Source organism: Castor canadensis, chromosome 13, assembly GCF_047511655.1.
Source record: "Castor canadensis chromosome 13, mCasCan1.hap1v2, whole genome shotgun sequence".
Taxonomy (NCBI): domain Eukaryota; kingdom Metazoa; phylum Chordata; class Mammalia; order Rodentia; family Castoridae; genus Castor; species Castor canadensis.
The window spans coordinates 109943897-109969413 of NC_133398.1; positions in this window are offsets into that span (position 1 = coordinate 109943897).

The window sequence follows — 25517 nt, forward strand, 5'->3', positions numbered from 1 at the left end:
CTCCCTCCCTCTCTCTCTTTCTCTCTCTTTCTCCTCTCCTGCAAACCACCCCCAACTACTCTCATGGCTTCAGTAACCGTTTCTTATGATGAGTTTTGCAGCTTCTACCATTCTTTTCCCTTTTACTTCTCAATTCTCACTTTATTCATATCTCAGACACCTCAAGCACAACATATTTTAAATCAATTTTATTCTCTTCTCTGCTCCTCCACCTTCCAACCCCATCCTATTCCCTTTCCTAAGATTCCTTTTTCATATAAAGGCTTCCCAACCCATCTATAGATACTCTTAAATAAAACCCTCCCTCTCTTCTTCATTTCCGACTGGTTTCTGAGTCTAGTCAATTTTATATGGTATCCTACATGGACTAGTTAACTAATCCTGATTATTTCCAGCAAACACTAAAACTTACCATATCATTTCTACATAAATCAGTGGAAGGTCTTGGAATATCCTAAGTGTGGAAAATAGCCATGATACACTTTCAGAACTGTATGGGTTTTTATGATGTACATACGAAACACAGGGAAGAAAAGAAAAGGAGTTAGGTTCATCAAGGAAGATGGCTTGGATGCTCCTCTACTGGGCAGCTCAGGATGCCACCTAGTTAAAGTGTTCCCTGCAAGTGGAACTGTGAGTGAGACATTGGTGGTGGTTCTTAACACTGGAGAGAGAAATATGTCAGGGTAAATAGAAAGGGGGAAATTGACCTGAATGTGCCAGTTATAATTTAGCAGAAGCACATTCTGAAATATTCACCTCCAAAGTTAATGGAGTGTTAACTGAGGGAAACATTTTTTGCGTGTTCTTGTGTGTAAGGCATCTAAGAAGGAGGAGGAAAGAGAGTCCTTGACAGAGACCCTGCAGAAAAGCTCAGAGTGAGGACAGATCTGGCCTAGAGGTTGGTCTTAACAGAAAAAGAATGTCTCTAGTCTGGGTAAATTAATATAATCTTATGTAGGTTGGTAAGAAAAAAATGTTCGTGACAGAATTGATCTTCTGGAAGCTGTTAGAATCTTGTCCAGAGATGACAGGGAGCTTTTGTGATGGAACCCGCAAGTGACTGTAACTGATGGACAGGACAACATTTGGATACAAAAGACAGCTTTACAGAGACCAGCTACCTAGAGTCCCTAAGAATGGATTTTAGCACAGAGTGCTTGTGATTTCCCGCTACAGTTGTCATGCTGACTAATTCTGATTCCTGTAATGAGTTTAATACAAAATTTCTTGTCTGGTTAAAAATAATGGTTAACTTTTAGTTATGGGCAAAATTCTGTTTCCCATTTAAGTTATCAACGTACATCAATTTTACACAAACCTCAGGGATGCTGGGTTGCTCAGTAATAACTACCAAATTATTTGGCATCTGGACCCATCTAGGAAAACTTATTTCCTAGGCTAACGTGGGGGTTCCTGTTGAGAAGATCATCAAAAAAGAAATAGCAACTGAAAACAAAATACATAGGGCAGCCTTTCTCTTTCATCCAAGTTATGGGTTATTTAGGCATTTTTCTTTGTCTGACAATACAAAATTATATTCTAAAGTCTTATCTTAACACAGAAATTTTGTAGACATGATCTCATTTGATTATCAGGGGAACTGGTATAGTTTGGATCTAGATGCCCCCATAGGTCCAAGTGTTAAAGGCTTGGTCCCCATCTTGGTGCTATTGGGAGGGGCCAGAATATGCAAGTGTTGGGGCATGGTGGGAAGCCTTCTGGTCATGGAGCCATGCTCTCAAAAGGGATTGTAGGACCCTAGTTTCTTCTTTGTCTCTCTTTTATATCCTGGCCATAAGGAGAGCAGCTTTGCCCCCCTATATGATCCTCACCATGATGTGCTGTCTCACCACAGGTCCAAAAGCAACAAGGAAACCAATCATGGACTGAAATCTATAAAACTGTGAGACAAAATAAATCTTTTCTCTTTATAAGTTGATTATCTCAAGTATTTGTTATAGCAATGGAAAAATGACTAGCACAAGAACCTAGCAGTGAGTGTTATTGTCAAAATCACTTCTACTTCCTAAAAGCTGGGATCTTTGGGTATGGTGGAAAAGGATGGAGGCTGGAGAAGAAAGTCTATGTCCAGGTAATGGAGAGGAGTGAAGTGAAATAGCTACTGAAACTGTGTGAATGACCCAAACCCAACCTCTATGTTATGTTTAAAAATGTCAGCAGGGGATTTTGGACAGTCCTAAAAATCCAAGGAGGCCACAGGAACAGACAGAATCAGCAATGAAGGGAGCCTGCTTGTGAAAGAATGTTGTGAGGACTTTATATATCTGATCTGACAGATGAGGGACCATTTGTCCTCATAGGTAGATGAGATGCATGAAATTTTATGATCTTCAGTGAGTTCGGCAGATTCTTACATCAATGTTACTTTCAGTATGTCACATGACCTTTGAAAATATTTCTTAGTTCCCCATATGTACTTTTGCTCTTAAATTAATCTAAGAGTTATGATAAAATGACCACTATGATTTCATCTATTACATGAAATGTTCTGGAAAATTTAAATTTCTAGTTCAAGATTTTTAATTGGATCTGAGCTAATACAAAATTTTAGGTTGATAACATAAATGTGAATTAACAATTGTAATCAGAGTATTCAGTCTTCTAGCTTTTATATTTTTCTTTAATGTCTATCCTAAACAGAACAACCAAAGCTTTATGAAACTGCAATTGGATTTGGAAACAGATGTAGGAATTTGGGGAAGATAGCGTATATGCATACACATGAAAGTGAACATGTGATCATAGGAGTTTTCACATATCTCTCTCAACACATTTAAAAATTTATTTTCTGTTTATTTAAAGAATTCCTGCTGGGCTCTGGTGGCTCAGTAGGCAGAGATCAGGGGAATTTTGGCTTGAGGTCAGTTTGGACAAATAGTTTGTGAGAATCTATCTCAAAAGTACCCAACACAAAAAAGGATGGGCAGAGTGGTTCAAGTGATAAAGTGCCTGCTTAACAAGTATGCTGCCCTGAGTTCAAACCCCAGTCCTGCTAAACAAAATCTTTAGAAACTCTTTGGAGAGTCTATTACTGCATCTATTGGATGCCCCACACCCAATTGACAGTAGTCACTCAGTAAATTTTCCTTGGATGAATGAAAAATAAAAACTCAACACTTATGCCTTTGAATGTCCATAAACTAAAAGCTAGGTTTTAAGGATTATAAAACACAAATGAAATGGAGTGTGATATTTTTAGTCCTACTTCATGAAAGTTGGCAAGTTGGTATTAGTAAAATATAATGAAAATTTTATTCTACAAAGGAAAGTTTTCATGGTTATTGACATTTTGATCCAAATTAATGAAAAATTACAATTTTATTGAAATATGCTTAATATCCCATAAAATTTGCCCTTGAAAGTGTGCAATTCAGTGGCTTTTAGTATATTCACAAAGTTGTGTGTTCATCACTTCTGATTCCAGAACATTCTCATTACCTGAAAAAGAAACCCCCATGTGCACAGGAATCATTTCCCTTGCCTCAGCCCTTGCCAAACACTAACATACCTTCTGTTTTTATGTGTTTGCATGCTGTGGAAATGTCACAAAAATGGGGTCATTCAACATAAGGTACTTTTATTCAGATGCTCTTACTTATTGCATAATTGTTTTCAAAGTTCACACTGCTGTAACATATACCAAAACCTCATTTTTTTGTCATACTATTCCATTGTATGACTATCACATTTTGTTCATCAGCTGGTTTTCACTTGGATTGTTTCCACTTTTTGACTAGCATCAGTAATGCTTCTATGAACATTTCTGTGCAAGTTTTTGTGGGGGAGCAATATCTTTATGTCTCAACATATCTTAACTCAAAAGTTCTAAATTTGATCATCTAAATAATATGAGTTAGATATAGATGAATGTCTCCCATCCTGAAGAAAAATTCAACTCTACAGTGAACCTGTAAACTAGAAGGACATATTATCTGTTTGTCAGGGGAGACAATTTGCAGGTCCTTGGTCTCACTGAGAAAAGAATTCAGGGGTGGACACACTGAGGAATATTATTCTTTTTCTTTTTTTTTCATTGGTTGTACTGGGATTTGAACTCATGGGCTCACATTTGCTAGGCAGATGCTCTACCACTTGAATTACTCTGCAAGCCCTTCTTGTATTGGTTATTTTTGAGATAGGGTCTTGCTTTATGATTGGGCTGGTCTGGACAGTGAACCTCCTATTGTGCTTCACTGTGTAGCTGTTATGACAAGTGTGAGCCATGTGCTCGGCCGTTGTTTGATATGGAGCTTCATGAGCATTTTTCCTAAGTTGGCCTTGAAAAATCCTCCTGATCTCTCCTGATCTCTATCGCTAGGATTACAGGCTTGAGCCACCACACCTGATCTCCTTTAATTCTTTGTATATGAGTACTTTTAGTTCTTTGGATATATATATGATAGCTGACAGAAAATCTTTGTTAAGTCCAACATTTGGACTTCTTTAAGGACAGCTTCTGTTACTGATATTTTTTTCTATATGTGGGTTATATTTTCTCATGTTTTGCATATCTCATACTAGAAAATAAACATCAAATCCATGTCAATCCCATAGGGACTTAGAAGCCTAAGTCTTCATGGTTTTCTTGATATTGTTCTAATACTTTTCCCCTCAGACTATATTTGGAGTTAGATAGACTTTTGACATTTGGGTACTGGATGACTGCACATTTAAAAATATTCATCTCATGTTATTAAGTAAATGTTTCAATCTAGTACAGGGAATTTGGCTCAAGTGGTAGAATGCTTGCCTAGCAAGCACTGAAGCCCTGAGTTTAAATCTTAGTATTGCAAAAAAAGGAAGAAAAAGTTCCAATCTTCAGTAATGTTTTGGAAAGCTTTTTAGTTATCACCTCTTTGTTTAGTGGTTTGGTGGTAGGAAATGGATTTAAGCAGCTTTCAGGAATTAAAATTTGTCTTTTTAAGTTAGAACTTTTATTCTCTGTTTGGCATTAGAAAAAAACAGGCAATTCAATTTGTACTGTATACATAAGCTCTGGAGTGAAATTTTTAAAATCCTGCAAACAAATGGAATGAAGTCACTTTTGTGTGTGAATATGTAGTTTTATGGATGGGAATAGATGAGCACATGCCCATTTCAGGCCTGTTCATCCCTCTCTGTTTGAATGCTTCCTCTGAACTGCCTTTAATGGAAGATGTTTGTGCAATGTAGAGGTGCTTGTGCACTGCATTTTGACCAAATGACTAACTTTGCAAATAGACTATTTATGTCAAGTAGGAGCAAAGCATCTCTCCCAAAGTGCATTTTTAATGATCTGCTTTAAGAGTGAGTGGGTTTAAAAGTAGCTGCCAGGAATCTGATTGGCTGGAACCAATGCCACTTCCTATAATTGCCCAATAAACCATAAGGGCTTTGTTGGCACATTTATTCAAGACTGTCATGCTAGACCAGCTGCCACACAGCATTTTAAGTCCACTTCTGATATCCTCTTTAAAATCTTTGTGGAGAAACTTGGTGCCTATATACCATTGAAAAAAATCTCTGTAGAGAAGTTTGGTATCCATACACTGAAAATTTTATGATAAAAATGTATTTTTTTTAATTATTAACATTTTCCCTAAAGAACTAAAATTATAAAAATCATGATTTGAACTAAGCTGTTAATGTTGAATTAAAAGAATGTTTTACTTCTTAGAACATTTAGGACTTGCCCTAAAAAAAGCAGATGTAATGTAAACTAAAAGTTATAAATTGCAAATTTTAACTCAAAATAAACACTTCAAGCTTGTGGAAACAATGCACTTTAAAAAATTAAAAGAGTAAAAGAAAAATGAAATTGTGTCCTGAGGTAGAAATTAACCTGCTTAGATTCTGTGGTTAAAAAAAGGAAACTACAATGTAAGAAATATAATGAGTGTTTTCCAATTTCTATATGAAGCATTTCAATTGTATTGTAAACCAAATATATTATAAATGATTCTTATACCATTTTCTGAGGAGGAACAGGAAACTGTTGAAATTATAGTACATATATAGTCATTCCTCTGTATCTATGGGAATTGGTTCTAGGACTCCCATGGATACCCACATCTGCAGATGCTCAAGTTCCTTATGTAAAACAGTGTAAAATTTGCATACACACATCCTCTCATATACTGTCAGTCATCTCTAGATGTCTTGTAACACCTAAAGCAATGTAAATGCTATGTGTTCAGTACAGATGCATTTTCCCCCTAATATTTTGGATTCATGGTTGGTTGAATCCGTGGATGCTAAACTCACTAATATGGAGGGCTGACTATAGTAGAATCAAGGAAAAAGTATTTCATTTTGCAGTAAAGTACAGATTTTAGATCTTTCATGTGTACTTTCGGATCTTTCTACTAAGACCTGAGTTGTGTTTTTTTATTGGCTAGAGGATAAGTAAATGGTATTGCTTGTGGGCTCTGCCACTAGTTGTTGACATCTAGAATATTTTGTCAATTTTTTTGGAGCATGGAGGAACTCTTCACATTATCATATAATTAAGTATAACAAGGAGACAGTGACATTCTGAATAAAGAATGTTGACATACACTGCATGCGTAAAAGTAACCAGCTTTTAACAATGTCCACTGAGGCTTTCTAAGAAAGAATGACTTCACTTTTAAGAAACTGTTACTGAGTGACTCTCTGTTTTCAGTGTACAAGGAAAACCTAGTATTTCTCCCACAGAATATGGGCTCTGTGGGGAGAAGGATATTGGCAATGGGCTAACATGAAATAGAAGAAATTAAATGCACTTGACACTAATTGGCTGAAGAAAATTCAGGAGGTGCTATAGCAACAGAGCACAACAAAATAACACAATTAAGAACACATTAGCCATATGTCTCTATTATACTGAGAACACAGCAATATGAATGACCAGGTGATGATCTTCACCCCAAACTGGAAGGTGGGTGACATGCCCATGTGGGTTTGGAAACTGAAGGTAGAAAATGAGATAAAAAATTATAAGGCACAGGATGATAGTGATCTGCAACTTGAAACTGATAAGGATTTGATAAGTAGGGGCTTACTAGGATTCAATACCAGAGACAACTGGGTATAGTTTATGGATTAACTGAAATTAAAAATACGTTTTATTAGATCTCAGTATGACTCTTTGTCATCTGTACTTTAGGTCAGCAAATATTTATATGTGGTAAACGTTAATACACCAGTCCTTTTACTGGACAGTGAATATATTTCCATAGCCACCACATCTAGTGCATGCTGATGGAATGGTTCTGCAGTTGATGGGTTTGCATGTCTCTCTCCTGACCAGCCCCTGATCTTCTAGTAGTCAGGCACTGTGTCCTCAGGAACTAGCCTGGTTTCTAAGCACATGATGTTCACTCAATAGTCATTGAATGAATGGTTCTTATGGTGGCTTTGCTTCTGAGATTGTCTGAAAACGGTGATGAGTGGCTATTTAGGCTCTTTCTGTACACCTCACATGAATTTTGCTTCTTTTTATGGACTAACCATAGGTAGGGGGGATGCCTGTGTATTTCTTCACATTCATTCATTCTAATTATTTCAAACTACCACACAACTAAAGCAAATGTGTGATAAAGGGGCAAAGAAAGGAGGAAAGGATACATTAAACAGATTAGTTTTAAGAAATAAAATCCAAACAACATTCTATTACTAGTGGCATGGTGAAGTATTTAATTATAAGCATATTTACAAATATATTTACAGTCCTGAAGAAAAATTTAAAAATACATACTCACTACTGCTGTGGTTTCAGTGTGTCACTGGAATTCATGTGTTAGAAACTTGATCCTCAAATTTGTATGCTAATGTATTTAGAAGTGAGGTCTTTGGGAGGTGATTAGGATTAGATGAGGGCATGAGGGTGAGACCCCATGATGGCAGTTAGGGGCAATAGAAGAACAGGAAGAGAGTCATGAGCTGGCATGCTTGCATTCTCTGTGTGATACCTTCTGACATGTTGTCATGTAGCAAAGAGGTTTTTACTTTTGGGCTTACCAGCCTACAGTACCATGAGCTAAATAAGCCTCTAATCCTTAGAAATTGCTCTGTCTGTGGTATTCACTTACAGCAAAAGAAATGGGCTGAGACTTACATAGACATTCATTTGCATATATGAATATAACAATACCTGATTTTATGTGATATCACATAGAGCAGACCCATAATCTTTGGCTGTTGTTAGTTATGATTTAAATATGAGAAGCAACCAGTGTACAACAGTGGGCAAAATTCCATGTTTTCTATTACTTTGGTTCATGTTTATGAGTTCTATTTTATTTGCAAGAGTGATAAAGGATTTTTCCTCTTCTTTTATGGAATCCTTGTACTGCACAAAATTTTGTGTTTGCTATTTCAGTGTACATTGAGATCTAGGTGAAACCATTTTCAGACTTGTGCATTTTGTTCTGTTTGTTTCTTTTGTAGGAAGAGATAGCCAAAGTTTTCATCAATATAGTTTTCTAGAATACCAATATTAGACTTGAAAATCTGGCTTGATACATGCTGGAGTCACCATAGGCCAGAGACTGGGGAAGCACGCTCGTGAGGAAAATGCGTTTGTGTTTAAGTTCCAGTTCCTACTCTGAGTGAGTAATCACAAGCAAGATACTTGATTTGCCTAAGCATATGTTTCTCATTTGTAAATAATACATGATATATTCATGATTTGGTTGTTTTAGATGAAATAAAAAATATAATGTACCATGAAAATTGTTAAGCTAATGGTAGATCTTGGTACTAGAATGTTTTTCTTCTTTGTAGCATTTTTCTGCATTGCTATTTAATGGAAGAGATAATTTTTACCATTTTATTACCTTATTTTCTTTGTGGCAATGTTTATTCTATAATATTGCTAGAAAATACTGTTTATTATAGATCTTGACTAATTTTTGTGCTGGGGCATCCACAGGTTCACTGCAATGTAATGCTTTTAAAGTCAATGAATTCTGATTCCATCAGAGTGGAACTACTGTTTTTGTTGATTAGGTATCTGACATACAGGCATTATGGAAGGATTAACAAGAATGGTGATTTGAACTCTTTGAATATCAGAGTTATATTAAAATACAACATCATCACTATCACAAGAGTGCCCACTGGTTGGTCCTTGTTATATGCTCAGGAAAGTACTAAGCACATGAAGTTTCTGGATGCTTGGCTTGCAGGGGCATCTGACTTCAGATGCTGTACTGGATGTACCACTTTTGAAGATGATGCTTCAGATGCTACTCAATCTCTTAGATTTTCTGACCTCAGTAGCCAAGCTCAGCCATCAGTTCTTTGCAGTGTTGGCTTGGAAATCTCATGCTTGTCATCATTCTTCTCTGCCTTGTTCTCTAGCCTAGCCTTCTAGAATCTTGCTACAGGTTCTGAGCCTTGGCCTGACCTGCCCTTCATCTTTTATTTCCTGAGTATGATTTTGCCATCTTTCTGAACAATTATTGTATTAGTTTCCCATTTGTCAGCACAAGTTTTTGCTCCTCCTCTCATTTCAGAAAAAATCAGTAACTCTATAGTTAGCTTCTGGGCCAAGTCTACAAATCTGGTATAATAATAATAATAATAATAATAATAATAATAATAATAATAATTACCCCCTTTTCTTTTTTCCTCCTTCCCCTTTAAGACAGAGGTACTCTCTGAAGTTCCCCATCCAGACAAATGCATCAGGAGCCAGAGAACAGAAATGCACCACTTGGGACATCTCTATATCAAGGGAAAGAAGTGACCTGAAGGGTCTTGGCATTCATGGGACTGTTGAGGATCTTCCCACTGTGTATCAATACTATCCAATAATTAATTCTGGAAGTGTGAATCAGCTTTTGCTTCATGTATCAAATCTAAGGCATTTCTAGGCTGTCTCACTCTTGTACTTTTTATTCCTTCAAGTTTGGCTAAAGAGGATATTGGAAATGAAAATGTTTCAGTGAACAAAAAGAAATTTTCTTTGCTCATCTCCCCAAACACCTTCAAAGGCTGGAGGCATGGATCAAGTAATAGGGCACATGCCTAGCAAGCATGAGGTCCCGAATTCAACCTCCCAGTACCAAACACCACACCAAACCAAAAAACCCAATCACCTTCAAATCCAGAAAGGGAGTAGGGATGTGAGAAAAAGTAAGTCTACATGCTTTGTCATGGTGGAGGTAAGGCTGAGGTTTTTGGGCTGTATGCACCCTTCAACAAAGTGTATGGGGAAGCCAATCTGTTGCACATCTGAGAGGCCTGCAGTCCTAGGACATGATCGTTCAGTAATGGGAGGCTGGAAGGAAGTCTGGTGTGCATTTATATCACCTCTTAACTCATTTTCACAAACTCTCTTTCTAACTGACCTAAGTGCCAATCAATAAAGAGAACTTTAGTTTAGTTTGCTGTTAAAGAGGGGTTTAGAAGAAGAATTTTGTACCTGGGAGGGGAGTTTCATTTTTCTACTGAGAACTTACACATCATCAGAATGTATATTTTTCAGTGTCTGAGAGAAATCAAGCCGTGCTGGGCATTTCATGCTTAGAATTTATCCATTTAGTTAGGTGGAATTGTCATAAATCATTCTGTAGACTCTTGTGCTGATATATCACTCTTGAAAGGTGTTAATTTGGTTCTCTAGCTCTGATTTGTTTAGTACAACATATTAATTCCTTTGTGAATAGAATTAAAACATTTTAGGCTTCAAAAAATTGGAAGCTCTGAAAAATAGCTTGATCATTGCAGAAGTCATTCTGATTACAGCAGCTTGTTTGACCAAAGACAGTATAAGTTATTCTCTTTGCCTTCTTACCAGTTTCTTTTAAAATAAGATTTGATACTGTTATAGTACTTTAAGTCAAGTACAGTTTCCTTCAATAGCTAAATCAATATCATGGTGTTGAAAATACTATCTCTCTACCCTTGAAGGCATTATCACAGGAAAAATGTAACAGCCAAAATCAAGGAAGATGTTTTGGTTCAACAGACTACGTGTCAGCTGAATATTACAATGATTAATTTTTGGTTTGTCATTTGTTTAGTTTTTACTTATTATGTGTTCTCCCACATAAGTTAAGGCTCCCACTTTGTGAGACTTAAAATGTATTAATTCATTTAATCCCCATGAGACTTACTGACAACTGTGACATAATTCTTATAATACAAGTTAAAGAACTTTGGCTAGGGAGGTATACCTTGCCAAATGACAAATATAGTGGGTGGCAGGACTTTCTGATTCACAGACCTGCACTTTCAATCCTTAGACCCCACCATCTTTAAACACTTCCTTTACCTTCACTAGTAGTCTCTATAATTCACTGTTGAAAGTAAGAATACCTTTTCTATCATCTAACTTTCTGTTTATTATTATTTCTGTGTTATCATTATGAACCCTGGAATCTTACAAAATACTGATGTTCTTCTAACTGACTAAAGAAAAGTGAAATTAGGTATAGTGTTATTGCTATGTGAGTAATATTTTGTAAGAGTGAAAAGTGTTGAATTGCATGGAACAAGTCTTTGTTAGACAGAATACTGAATTAAAAGTACAGAACATGGTAAACTCCAGGACCTGACATTCCTGGTGTCCTACGCTGCCATGGGGTGAGATAAATGATGTCTTCATGCTATAGTTCCCTACTTGTAGAATGAAGGTATTAGGCACAATGTCTATTTCATTGGGGCATTAGGTGAAGCAATGAATACTTACAATAATGCCTGCATATAATCAATTCTCAAAAATAATTAGCTATTCATATTAATAGTTAATTACCCCAAAATGCTAGTTAACAGTGAGTTGATGTAGTTTGCCCATTCCTGAGATATCAACTGTGTTTTTAAAGGGACTGAGAATTTTAAGGATGATATAAGGATAGATGAATGTTACAGAGAAGCATTATTTAGTTTATATTTTGAGTAGTTAAAACTTGCCAGTTTTTCTTGGTAGCTGAATTTGTTAAGATATTTTTTCTTTCTCCCTCCCTCCCTTCTTTTCTTCTTTTTTCCTTCCTTCCCTCCTTCCTTTGGGGGAGAGAAAGAGGGGACTGTTGAACTCTGGCTGAAATACAACTTTAGAAATGAAAAAAAATGTCTAGAATTCAGACCAGGTTTTACCATTGTCTTACTTGTATAGGAAAAACTTGACGCTAGGAAATTTGCCTCTTTATAAATGGGGAGTGATAAATTTAAAGCCACTTAGGAGATTAGCAAGATAGCAAATTAATGTTTGTGATGTGCTCAAAGGATCACAAATGCCTTTAAAATATCTCTTGTAAAAAACCAAAACTGAAAAATCCTAGTAATATAAAATTTCCATTTATTTGCAAATATATCACTTTCTATAAGTCTCTTTTGTCCTCTAAAGACCAAAATAATATTTTCTCCCTTGGTTTGGTACAATAGGAGAATGTGTTATTCAAATCCTGGTTGTGTAAGTTGGGAGAAAAAGTGATATTTATCATTTAATTAGTTCTTTTGACTTAGCATCAAAAATTACAGTCCAAATTTCCTAATAAGCAGAAGAATGTGAGCAAATGATAACATATTGCTTTTAATAAAAAACCCAAGGAATACCAGCAGCTTGCATTTTGATTTAATTATTGGTGGGATAGTTTTTGATATGTTAATATTAATATACAATCTCCAATGGTTTGTAGATTTATACATGATATAGAAGTACCTGATATAAAAGCCCCAAAGCTATGGATTAAAAACTTCTTTAAATTTTACTGCTGTTTTTTTGTCCAGTTCTTGAGTGTGTGTATGTATATGTGTTAGTATCCAAGAGTGCCTTAAGATTTAAAACATGATTCTGTGACTCTATTGCTAATGTGTGGAGTATCTGTTCACAGTAGGGGTAAGAATGAATTAAATGGTTTGGGGCTGGCAGTTGGTATTTGGGCCAATTATCTTGGAGTGGAGATGAAGTCTGAGGATATTATTAATGACTCTTGTCTGGATGATATTTATTTAGTGGTACTAGATATTGAACTCAAGGTCTTCCTCTTGCCCTACCATTTGAGCTAGGCCTCCAGTTCATTTGTTTTGTTCAGGTAAGGTCTTACATTAACTTTGCTGGGGCTGGCCTTGAATTGTTATCCTGTCTCTGTCTCCTGGGAGTATAGGCTTATTCCACTATGCTTGGCTTCTGCATATTTTTTAAAAAAACCATAGAATTACACTAATAAAATAGATGGGTTGAGTTAGCTGGATTCCAGTGGATTTTAAATTTGAAAGATTTTGGGATATTCTTTGTTGCCAGAGTTCTGTGGTTCTTTCTAGAATAGCATAGAGTGAAAGAAAAATTTCCTGTCTGTGTGATTTGGTAATGATAACAGCCACCTGAAACAACAGAAAAGACTGATGGTATTTCATAGAAATCCCTAGTGTCTATAATATTGGTATTACATGGCTTAAGACTTAACTTTTTTCCTTGGGCTTAGAATTGCTTATTCTTGGAATTGGATATGTGGCTCTGTGGCTAATATGCTACATATCTTTGCTATACCTCTCTCCCTTGCCCCCTCTCTTTTGCATTAGGTTCTCATATAAAGCCTGACATACACTTCTTATTTATGTGGATCTGCACTCTTTCTGTTAAATCATGTGAGATGGGGAATAAGACCTGAGTTGGATATTTAGAGTTCATACATTATAGGCAAAGTGTCTAATGTAGACATTGGTACCAGCAACAAATATCCCCAAACCTCAGTAGTTTAAAGCAGAAAAAAAATAATTTCTCATGGAAGGGGGACAAGGACATGCTACCTCAAGTTTCACTCCATTTTTTGTATGATGTCAACCATCAACATGATGTTCAAGACTTACTATGGTTGGGAAGAGCAGAGATAGAAGATTAGAGAGTTCAACTCAAGCAACTAAATGCACTAGCTCAGAAAGATTACAATCCCATAGTATATTGGCTAGAAATACTAAAATTGCCCCATGCATAGCAGAGCTGGGATGTGATGAACCTGCATATGTCTACATCAGCATTCTTAATTTATAAATAATATTGTTAATTCCCAATAGTACATTTTATACATGGCTGAGGAATTATTCAGACTGTGGAGTAAACATTTTCCCAAACATATGAACAATTATATGCTCCAGACTCATCTTTGATTTAAGGATATCTTAAATGGATTTTGTAATTATTGCTGGATTTGCACTGATCCACTTACATTCTATAAATCTGCAATTTCTTCCACCACTCTGATCATGGGTAAATCTGGGAGGTGAGTAGTTTCAATTGGAGCAGGCAGCAGCATGAAGTTAGCTGACCAAACTGAGAATTAGGCCAGTTCTTGGTCTCATTTGGGTTGAGTTCTAATGAACTGTACCCAACTTTTGCCATAGCTCTGTGTCAGGATCTCAGGGTGTCAGGTGACCATGAGTTGAGCCTCTTAACTTTCCTTCTTTACATTGGAGCAGGAAGTAGCAGTTGACTGACAGAAGAATTTCTAGACTTTACAGGTAAGATCAGGTGGATTGCTCACTGGTGGCTAGGACATGATGTCTGGCTGCCCACAGAATGCTGTGCCTTCCTCCTGTGCCTGAATCCACTATATGAAATTTGTAAATTGGAGAGAATCTTTCTGGCAAATGGAAGTTTTGCTCTTCTAATTTTTTATAACTTTTAGGGTACTATAAATGTCACCCAATTTTTCATATTCATCCATCTAAAGTTTTTTGGTCCATCTGTTTTTGTTCTGGCACGCACAGTAGTAAATTCTTCATTTCAGAGCTGCTTCACTGCTCTTCCAGAGCACAGAAAAAGAGAGAACTCAGAATTATTATTAATTTCTAAATAAAATAGGCCAGGTCTTATGCTCTCCAAAAATGGAAGCAGCTTTTTTTCACAAACAGTACAGGGAGTAAGATTTTAGTATAGTTTGTAGGAGAAAGGCTTTCAAACTCTTTGCATGAAAAGGCAATTAACCGTTGGTTAAATTGGCAGTGGGGCTGTGGAGGAGGGGGAGGAGTAGAAGATGAGAGGGTGAGGTTGTGATTCCCTTCGACAGTCCATGTGGCTCTTTCTTGGCAGAGCGTCCCTTGATGTCAAAGTGAGCTGAGCATGCCAGTAATGAGGCAGTGTGAGGAGAATTAGATACTGGGGCTGAGTGGTTTATATTTTTCTTTCTTTGACTTTTTTCTTTTCTTGTTTTTAAGATAAAGGAACATAGCTGGGTTTTTTTGCTACAGAATTAGCTCCATAAAATTATTTTCAAGAGGCTGTTATGCTCTAAGTTTTTTTGAATATGGAAGTCAGTGCAAAATTGAAATTGAAAAGGGACAAAGCAAGCTAGTGTCATTATCATTAGCAAAATTTGACTGATTGGGAACTTGTCCTCAAATTTGGTAAGTTGAACTGGTCATATGGAACCAGCTGGAGAAACAAGGTCAATGAGTCTCAAGCTATTTGCTCTTAATTCTGCCATCAACCTGCTCATGCCCTCGGGGGAGACACTTCAAATTAGTACCTTCATTGACAGAATAAAAGTGGGTAAGGGTAAATTCAACAGGAACCCAGAAAAGCACAATGCTTAATCAAGCCTTTATAAAGCTATGGTGGTGTGGTGTACATCATACCGTGCCTAATAAATGATTTTTAATCAGGAGACTGCTTATGAAAGGGCTGAGGAATATGGTAATCAGCACTATGGGACCAGGCATAATTAAGTAGAAATGGTGCATCAGGGTCATCTATTCCTGACATTTGCTTCATGGTGGTAACAATTCCAACCATCTGATTGAATCCATTCATTTGACATTCCTGATGTACTCACCAGTGGGAGAGGGAATGTGCATTTGTGATTTAATTTGTTTTTTTCTTTTATTATTCATATGTGCATACAAGTCTTGGGTCATTTCTACCCCCTGCCCTCAGCCCCTCCCTTACCAACCACTTCACCCCCCTCCCCCCACCCCCTCAATACCCAGCAGAAACTATTTTGCCCTTATTTCTAATTTTGTTGTAGAGAGAGTATAAGCAATAATAGGAAGGAACAAGGGTTTTTGCTGGTTGAGATAAGGATAGCTATACAGGGCATTGACTCACATTGATTTCCTGTGCGTGGGTGTTACCTTCTAGGTTAATTCTTTATGATCTCACCTTTTCTCTAGTTCCTGGTCCCCTTTTCCTATTGGCCTCAGTTGCTTTTAAGGTATCTGCTTTAGTTTCTCTCTGTTAAGGGCAACAAATGCTAGCTAATTTTTTAGGTGTCTTACGTATCATCGCCCCTCCCTTGTGTGCTCTCGCTTTTATCATGTGCTCAAAGTGCAATTTCATTGTTGTGTTTGCCCTTGATCTAATGTCCACATATGAGGGAGAACATACGATTTTTGGCCTTTTGGGCCAGGCTAACCTCACTCAGAATGATGTTCTCCAGTTCCATCCATTTACCAGCAAATGATAACATTGCGTTCTTCTTCATGGCTGCATAAAATTCCATTGTGTATAGATACCACATTTTCGTAATCCAGTCGTCAGTGGTGGGGCATCTTGACTGTTTGCATAACTTGGCTATTGTGAATAGTGCTGCAATAAACATGGGTGTGCAGGTGCCTCTGGACTAACCTGTGTCACAGTTTTTTGGGTATATCCCCAAGAGTGGTATTGCTGGATCAAATGGTAGATCAATGTCTAGCTTTTTAAGTAGCCTCCAAATATTTGTCCAGAGTGGTTGTACTAGTTTACATTCCCATCAACAGTGTAAGAGGGTTCCTTTTTCCCCACATCCTTGCCAACACCTGTTGTTGGTGGTGTTGCTGATGATGGCTATTCTAACAGGGGTGAGGTGGAATCTTACCGTGGTTTTAATTTGCATTTCCTTTATTGCTAGAGATGGTGAGCATTTTTTCATGTGTTTTTTGGCCATTTGAAATTCTTGTTTTGAGAAAGTTCTGTTTAGTTCACTTGCCCATTTCTTTATTGGTTCATTAGTTTTGGGAGAATTTAGTTTTTTAAGTTCCCTATATATTTTGGTTATCAGTCCTTTTTCTGATGTATAGTTGGCAAATATTTTCTCCCACTCTGTGGGTGTTCTTTTCAGTTTAGAGACCATTTCTTTTGATGAACAGAAGCTTTTTAGCTTTATGAGGTCCCATTTATCTATGCTATTTTTCAGTTGCTGTGCTGCTGGGGTTTCACCGAGAAAGTTCTTGCCTATACTACTAACTCCAGAGTATTTCCTACACTCTCCTGTATCAACTGTAGAGTTCGTGGTCTGATATTTAGATCCTTGATCTATTTTGAGTTAATCTTGGTATAGGGTGATATACATGGATCTAGTTTCAGTTTTTTGCAGACTGCTGACCAGTTTTCCCAGCAGTTTTTGTTGAAGAGGCTGCTATTTCTCCATCATATATTTTTAGCTCCTTTGTCAAAGACAAGTTGGTTATAGTTTTGTGGCTTCATGTCTGGGTCCTCTATTCTGTTCCACTGGTCTTCATGTCTGTTTTTGTGCCAGTACCATGCTGTTTTTATTGTTATTGCTTTGTAATATAGTTTGAAGTCAGGTCTCGTGATAACTCCAGCGTTGTTCTTTTGACTGAGTATTGCCTTGGCTATTCGTGGCTTCTTGTGTTTTCATGTAAATTTCACGGTAGATTTTTCAATCTCTTTAATGAATGTTATTGGAATTTTGATGGGAATTGCATTAAACATGTAGATTACTTTTGGGAGTATAGACATTTTTACTATGTTGATTCTACCAATTCATGAGCATGGGAGATCTCTCCACTTTCTATAGTCTTACTCAATGTCTTCTGAAGTTTGTAGTTTTCTTTGTAGAGGTCATTCACATCTTTTGTTAGGTTTACACCTAGGTATTTGATTTTTTTTTGAGGTCATTGTAAATGGAATTGTTTTCATACATTCTTTTTCAGTTTGCTCATTGTTAGTGTATAGAAATTGTAATGATTTTTCTATGTTGATTTTATATCCTGCTACTTTTCTGTAGCTATTGATGATGTCTAGAAGCTTCTGAGTAGAGTTTTTTGTGTCTTTAAGGTATTGGATCATGTCATCTGCAAATAGGGATATTTTGACAGTTTCTTTACCTATACATATTCCTTTTATTCCTTCTTCTTACCTAATTGCTCTGGCTAGGAATTCCAGTACTATGTTGAATAGGAGTGGAGATAGAGGACATCCTTCCCGAGTTCTGATTTTAGAGGGAATGGTTTCAGTTTTTCTCTGTTGAGTATAATGCTTGCTGTAGGTTTGTTGAATATAGCTTTTATAATGTTGAGGTATTTTCCTTCTATTACTAGTTTTCTTAGAGCTTTATCATGAAATGGTGTTGGATATTATCAACGGCTTTTTTTGCATCTATTGAGATGACCAAGTGGTTTTTGTCTTTGCTTCTCTTAATGTGGTTTAATACATTTATTGATTTTCGTATGTTGAACCACTCCTGCATCCCTGGGATGAAGCCAACTTGGTCGTGGTGAATAATCTTTTTGATGTGTTGTTGAATTCGGTTTGCCATTATTTTGTTGAGGAGATTGGCCTATAGTTCTCCTTTTTGTAGGTGTCTTTGCCTGGTTTTGGGATAAGTGTAATACTGGCTTCATAAAAGGTGTTTGGCAGTTTTCCTTCCCTTTCTATTTTGTGGAACAGTTTAACGAGGGTTGGTATCAGTTCTTCTTTAAAGGTCTGATAGAATTCAGCAGAGAATCCATCAGGTCCTGGACTTTTCTTTTTGGAGACTCTTGATTGCTGCTTCAATTTCATTTTGTGTTATAGATCTATTGAAGTGCTTAATTTCCTCTTGGTTCAGTTTTGGATGCTCATATATATCTAGAAATCTATCCATTTCTTTAATTTTTCAAATTTATTTGAATATAGGTTCTCAAAGTAGGCTGTGATGATTTCCTGGACTTCCATGGTGTTTGTTGTTATCTCGCCTTTTGCACTCCTCATTTTACTAATTTGGGTTTTTTCTCTCCTCATTATAGTTAGGTTTGCCAAGGGACTATTGATCTTGTTTATTTTTTCAAAGAATCAACTTTTTGTTTCATAACTCTTTGTATGGTTTTTTTGGTTTCTATTTCATTGATTTCAGCTCTTATTTTTATTATTTCTCTCCTTCTATTTTGGGATTTGCTTGTTCTTGTTTTTCTAGTAGTTTGAGATGTATCATTAGGTCATTGACTTTGAATCTTTCAGTCTTTAATATATGCACTCATGACTATAAATTTTCCTCTCAGGACTGTCTTAGCTGTGTCCCACAGGTTCCAGTAGGTTGTGTTTTCATTTTCATTGACTTCCAGGAAATTTTTAATTTCCTCTTTTATTTCTTCAATGCTCCGTTGTTCATTAAGTAATGCGTTATTTAGTTTCCAGCTGTTTGCATATTTTTTGTCCTTACTTTTGTTGTTGAGTTCTACTTTTACTGCATTTTGATCAGATAGTATGCATGGTATAATTTCTGTTTTCTTATATTTGCTGAGAGTTGCCTTGTGCCCTAGGATATGATCTATTTTGGAGAAGGTTCCATGGGCTGGTAAAAAGAATGTATATTGTGTAGAAGTTGGATGAAATATTCTGTAGACATCTAGTAGGTCCATTTGATCTATTGCATATTTTAGATCTTGTATTTCTTTATTGATTTTTTTGTTTGGATGACCTATCTATTGATGATAATGGGGTGTTAAAGTCTCCCACAACCACTATGTTGGAGTTAATATATGCTTTTATGTCTTTCAGGGTATGTTTGATGAAATTGGGTGCGTTGACATTGGGTGCATACAGATTGATGATTATTATTTCCTTTTGGTCTATTTCCCCTTTTATTAGTATGGAATGTCCTTCTTTATCTCACTTGATCAATGTAGGTTTGAAGTCTACTTTGTCAGAGATAAGTATTGCTCCTCCTGCCTGTTTTTGTGGGCCATTGGATTGGTAAATCATCTTCTAGCCTTTCGTCCTAAGCCTATGCTTATTTCTGTCAGTGAGATGGATCCCTGTAAGCAACAAATTGTTGGATCTTCCTTTTTAATCCATTTCATCAAGCGGTGCCTTTTGATGGGTGAATTAAGTCTGTTAACATTAACCGTTAGTACTGATAGGTATGTGGTGATTCCTACCATTTCATTGTCTTAGTTGTTTGAAGGTTTGATTGTGTGTACCTAAGTTGAGGTTACTCTCTACTGTCTTGCTTTTTCTTTTCCTGTGGTTTGGTGCTGTCTGTCTTTTCATGGTTAAGTTGGGTTTCACTTTCTGTGTACAGAATCCCTTGAAGAATCTTTCGTGGTGGTGGCTTTGTGGTCACATATTGTTTAAGTTTCTGCTTATCATGGAAGACTTTTATTTCTCCATCTATTTTGAATGATAGTTTTGCTGGGTAGAGTATTCTGGGGTTGAAGTTATTTTCATTCTGTGCCCAGAAGATCTCACCCCACACTCTTTTGCTTTTAATGTTTCTGTTGAGAAGTCTGCTGTGATTTCAATGGGTTTACCTTTGTGTGTTACTTGTTTTTTCTCTCTTATAGCCTTCAATATTCTTTCCCTAGTTTCTGAACTTGTTGTTTTAATGATGATATGTCGTGGAGTAGTTCTATTTTGATCTGGTCTGTTTGGTGTGCTGGAGGCCTCTTGCATCTGTATGGGAATATCTTTCTCTAGATTTGGGAAACTTTCCGTTATTATTTTTTTGAATATATTACGCATTCCCTTCACTTGCATCTCTTCTCCTTCTTTGATACCCATGATTCTCAAGTTTGGTCTTTTGATGGAATCAGTGAGTTCTTGCATTTTCTTTTCACAGGTCTTGAGTTGTTCAATTAGTAGTTCTTCAATTTTTCCTTTAATTACCATTTCATCTTCAAGTTCTGAAATTCTGTCTTCTGTTGTTCTGTTCTGCTGGATTGGCCTTCTATTTTGTTTTGCAGTTCTGTTTTGTTCTTTTTTCTGAGGTTTTCCATATCCTGTCTGTTTTCCTCTTTAATGTTGTCTATTTTTGTCCTGAGTTCATTTATCCATTTATGAATTGTGTTCTCTTTTCACTTTGGTGTTTATACAGTGCTTTTATGGTTTCCTTTATTTCTTCTTTTGCTTTTTCAAATTCTCTATTTTTGTTGTCTTGGAATTTCTTGAGTGTCTCCTGTACATTTTGGTTGACCCTACCTGGTATCATCTCTATAAAATTCTCATTGAGTACTTGTAGTATGCCTTCTTTTAAATTGTTCTTGTGGGCTTCATTCAGTCCTTTGGCATAGTTAATCTTCATTTTGTTGGAGTGTGGATCTGAGTCTCTGTTTTCTTCATTCCCCTCTGGTTCCTGTATTAATTTTTTGCTGTGGGGAAACTGGTTTCCCTATTTTTTCTGTCTTCCCATCATTGTCTTTTGTGTTGTTACTGTCCCTGTACTGTGTATAATTAAATATTTTCTAGGTTGTAATAATAACAAAGGTAATATTTAGAATGGAAGGGTGAGTTGAGATGGAAAACAAGAAGTTAAAGAAAAGGGGAAAACAAATACACAGACAAGAGGGAGAAAGCAGAACAAGGTTTCAGACAAAAAAGTTTCAAAATATAAACAGGGATCATCAGTGTACGAATTGACAGTAAACTGAACGGACATTAGAGGGACAGAGATAGGATTGAAAATCAAAAATAAAAAAAATTAAGATAGGAATAAAAATAAAAAATAAGTAAATGAAAGAAATATCTATATATTAAAAATGAATTAAAATAACATGGAAAATAGAAAATAAAAAAAAAACCAAAAAACCCTCCAAGTTCAAATTCAATGAAATTTCCATCTTAATAATTTGAGTGTCCATCTCAGTCTCCAATCCTGGAGATGGTGCCTCAGATGTTGTTCTGCAGTTGTCTCATCAGAGGGGATGCAAAAAGTAGAACAAAACTGCACACACACACACACACACACACACACACACAAAACCCACCTAGTGTCCCAAGTTCAAATGCAATACAGTTTCAGTAAGTTTTTCCGCTTGCAGGTGTAATTTGGTTGTTCTCTCATCAAAGGAAGGGAGAAAAAGAATAAAAAGAGTCTGGAGACAGTTCTGAGAATGGTATCTGCAGCTATGGCTTGCCTGCCCACTGCTGTCAGCCTGCTGTTGCAGGAGGCGTTATTTATGCAGATCTCTGGGGTGAGCTTAGCACTCACCTGGCCCCGCAGGCTTTGTTTGTTCAGAGTTCTCCTGTGCGGGAGCCTCTGCTACAGGCTTTCCCCTTTCCAAGCACTGGGAAAGGTGACACTGCACCCGCATTGTCAGGCCTGCGTGTTTATTTACAGTTCATGTGGGAGGTGGGTCTTCCCCCCTCTCCCGTGAAGTTTTCCTCCCACCGCCACTTTCACAAGCTTTCCTGCTCCTGCTTACTGGGCAGTGCTGCTTCTACTGCCAGCCGCCATGTTTGTTTACAGTTCACGTGGGAAGTGGGTCTTCCCTCCTCTCCTGTGGAGTTTTCCTCCCTCTGCCACTCTCACAAGCTTCCCTGCTCCTGGTTGCTGAGCATGCAACCCCGTTCCCAACAGAGGCTCTCAGGCCCACCTGGCTTGTTTATTTACAGTCCTGGGAAGGGTTCTCTTCCCCCAATCTTCAGTGCTCAAGGTGCCCCACCCTCTTTCCTGTGTGTCTTATTTGTTCTTAGTGCTTATTACTCAGTTTCTCTTTTTTTCCCCAGGTGGAGGTCACTCTGTCCAGGGGGCTATGGTGTTCTGGCCCAGGCTTGTCTGTGGGAGTACCGCAGTACCACAAAGCTCACCTGGTCCGCATCTTCCCAAGCCATCTGGGCACCAGTGACTGGCAGCCTGGGGGCCCTCCTTGTTTCTCCATTTAACATGAAGTGGAGATTCTCTGTGCCAGCTGGAGGTGTGGAGGGGTCCAAATTATGCCTTTTCTCAGTGATTATGCCTGCAAAGTGTGTCTCTGGCGTCTCTCCAAGATTTCACTATAGGAGGCTCGCTTTCTGCTTCCTCCCTGTAGCCGCCATCTTGGAATCTCGTGATTTAATTTGTTAATGCACTTTATTATATCTAGCTGCATTTTTATGGTCTTACCCCAGAGGAGACATTGTGCTAAATACTTTGTAGGTATTAACTCATTTAATTCTCACCACAGATTTAGGAATAGTTTAAAAATAGTTATAGTGTTTACTATTGTATTAGTTAATTTTATGGTCACTGTGACCAAAATACCTGACAGAAATAAAAGGAGGAAAGATTTATTTTGGCTCATGGTTTCAGAGGTGTCAGTCCATCATGGTGTAGAGGGCATGGTGGAGTAGGCCACTTCACATCATGGGGGCCAGGAAGCAGAGAGAGTGACAGGAAGGGGCCAGGGACAATGCACCTCCAAGGCCATCCCTCAGTAACCTACTTCCTCCAGCTATGCTCCACCTTGCAAAGTTTCCAGAACTTCCCAAAATAGCATCACCAGCTGAGGACTATGTGTTTAACACATGAGTCTTTTAGGGGGTCACTTCATATCCAAACCTAAACAATTGTTCTCATAATAAATACTAGATGTCTTTTCTTTTTAATTGAAATAATTTTAAGTTTACAGAAAAGTTGCAAGAAGTACAGAGGTTTTTCTTGAACCATCTGGGATTAAGTTGCTGACATAATGTTCCATTACCCCGGCATGTCATAGTGTTTTTTGCAATTACGTATATTCTCTTCTTTAGCCTTCATCATCACAGATACTACAGTATAGCCATGGAGTCCACAGAACTGTTTCACATCTGCCATCTTTTATGGCTAAAATAGTCAACCCAGGATCACGTGCTGGATTTAGTTGTCATATCATTTCAGATTCCCTCAATCTGGAACAATTCCTCATTTTCTCCTTTACTTTGGTGACCTTGACTCTTGTGAAGATTACAGACAAGTTGTTAATTAATGTTGACTGATAATTCCTCATGATACAGATTCAGGTTATACATTTTTGGAAGGATTATCATAAAATTGATGCTGTGTTCTCATTGCATTCTATCAGGTGGTACTTAATTTTTTATCATTGCTGGTTTTAGTAATCTAGATCTCTCGGTTAAAATACTATCAGGTCTGTTGGAAAGCTATCCTATAATCCCTTTGTAATCAGTAAGTGTTTTGTGGGGAGGATCTTTTGTGAGGAATATTCCATTCTTCATCAAACTTTTTACCCACTAATTGTAGAACATTATTTTTATTTTGTATTATATAGATATATGGATTCTTTTATTCTGTAATGGGTTGTAATCTACTACTATCATTGTTTATTTTGATATTCACATGGTCTCAGATTTGGTCAGTGGGAGTTACTTTTGTATCCCTCTGATGGATGCCTGACATTCTCTAAGCACTTTTTGTTGGTAGTACTGAGGATTGAACCCAGTACCTAACACATGCTAAGCAAACACCATTTGAGCCATGCCCCCAGCCCTCTTTAAGTACTTTCTTATGATTTTACAAAAGATGCTTCAGCCTCATCTTGTGTTTTCCCAGTCCCTGCCCTGTAGTCAGCCATTTCTGCAAGGATCCCTGGTTTCTTTTAGTAGAGCAGAGTATCTAGAAATCAGGAACTGGATGCTAAGTGTGGTCATTACCATTGGACTATCACTGCTTATACAACCTCTTAGTGGGCAGAGCTAGGGAAGATGTGCAGAAATGCACACATCCACATCCACTATGCTACAGACACAAGTGTTCATATGTACTGAAAACAGAGTTCATAAACACTGCAAATTCAAATTCAGTCACGTGGAGTTCATTCCAGCTTTCTTCCTGGCTCTTATTATCCTATACATGTCGACACATTTAATGAATCCCTTGATGTATCGGATCTTGCCAATCATTCCCTTCCACCCACCAGGTAACAAATCTATGAGCCCACATCCCACTCACCACCCTTCCATAGGAAGGGTGCCAATGCCCTGTACAGGGCTGCTTGACTTTGACAGAGTTAATGTTTCCAGACTGAATTATTCAGAAAGGGAAGGAAGAAGAAAAAATTGCTAGTTTTTTTTAATTTTTAAATTGATACTGTTTAATTGAATCTGCTATTCGTTATTCTTTCCTTAGTTTTTATTGAAAAGTTATGTCTCTACCATGCATAAGAAACAAGTTATATTCCTTCCTCAGTGAGTTCACATTAGTGTGAGCAACCACTATAAGTAGGATAAATTTGTGTATGTATAACAAAGACCCTAAATAATAGTGCCTTCCTAGCTAGATTTTTTTTCTGGCCAACTTATTTATTTTTTAAATTAACACATGCTAAGTATTTATGGGTTAGACATGGTTATAAGGGCACAGCATATATAAAAATAGTTATTCAGCCCTTTATACCCCAGTGTTACAGAAGAGGCTACAGAGATGTTACGTCATTTGTTCAAGGACATACAGTTAGTAAATGATAAGAGTTGCAATTACAGGCAATCTGATTTCAAAGCTTGTTTTTATAATAATCACCTATACCTGCCATAGTTTTGATAACTTTAGTTATTAAATGCAGACATAAGTGTAATAAACCTTAAAGATCTCAATTGTTCTTAATGGTGTCCTCATTTTTTTCCTCATTTTGCTTTC